Below are 949 nucleotides of genomic sequence, written 5' to 3'. Positions count from 1 at the left end.
GGTCCACAGTTTATCAAAAAAAAAATTTGTTTGGCTAAAACATCAAAGTAAAGTAACGTATCCCTGTTTTTGACATCATCAACCAAAAAAAAAGAAAGACAAAAACAATAGCTAGTTGAATTCATCCTTCAACTCTTTTGAACGTAATATTTCGCTATGAGATTGTGAAAAAAATTAAATAAATACTTTTTGTATTAGAGAAAGAAATTTCATTAAGGAGGAGATAGCATAAAGATGAGGATACAGAATCCACAAATAAATATGAAAAAGTTAGCTAAGACCCACTTGGGTACACTATGTAACAATGGATGCAAATCCCGTTTAATATTTTCTAGAAAGGAACATCAAAGGCATTAAAAAAATCATTAAAGACCCTTTTATTTCAACCAAATGTACCAAAGCACTTAAAAAAGGACTATAAAGGATGCAATATTTAAGATAAACAAATCTGACATACTGATTATAAATATTGAGGAAAGTATTAAATAAATATTTTATCTCTGCTATAAGGATTCTTCGAAATGCAGAATTTAAAGAGATTTGAGAACGGTTGGTGGGCTAAATCAATGACGGTGTTCGCTCTAACAAAAGACCAAAGACAAAATATTTGTTGGTAGATTAGGGGATTCAGGTTTCCCAATGGTTATGCCTCTAATTTGGGTAGGTGTACAAACTTCTTACAGGGTAGACTTGCTAGGTTTAAGAGTCATGATTGTTATGTCTTTATAGAGTCATTGTTTCCTGTCGCGTTCAGAAAACTTCCTACCAACATCTGAAAACCCCTCACAGAAATGAGTAACTTTTTTATGGAGTTATGTGCTACAAAACTTAGTATTAATGATCTCACAGTCATGGAAAAAAATTTTCGTCATACTTTATAAGTTAGAGAGGATATTCCCTCCACAAGTTTTTGATGTTATGGAACACTTAACAATCCACCGAAGCAAGA

The sequence above is a fragment of the Arachis ipaensis genome, chromosome B5, assembly GCF_059453495.1.
Source record: "Arachis ipaensis isolate K30076 ecotype BB chromosome B5, ASM5945349v1, whole genome shotgun sequence".
NCBI lineage: Eukaryota > Viridiplantae > Streptophyta > Magnoliopsida > Fabales > Fabaceae > Arachis > Arachis ipaensis.
Note: the sequence above shows the minus strand (reverse complement) of the source record.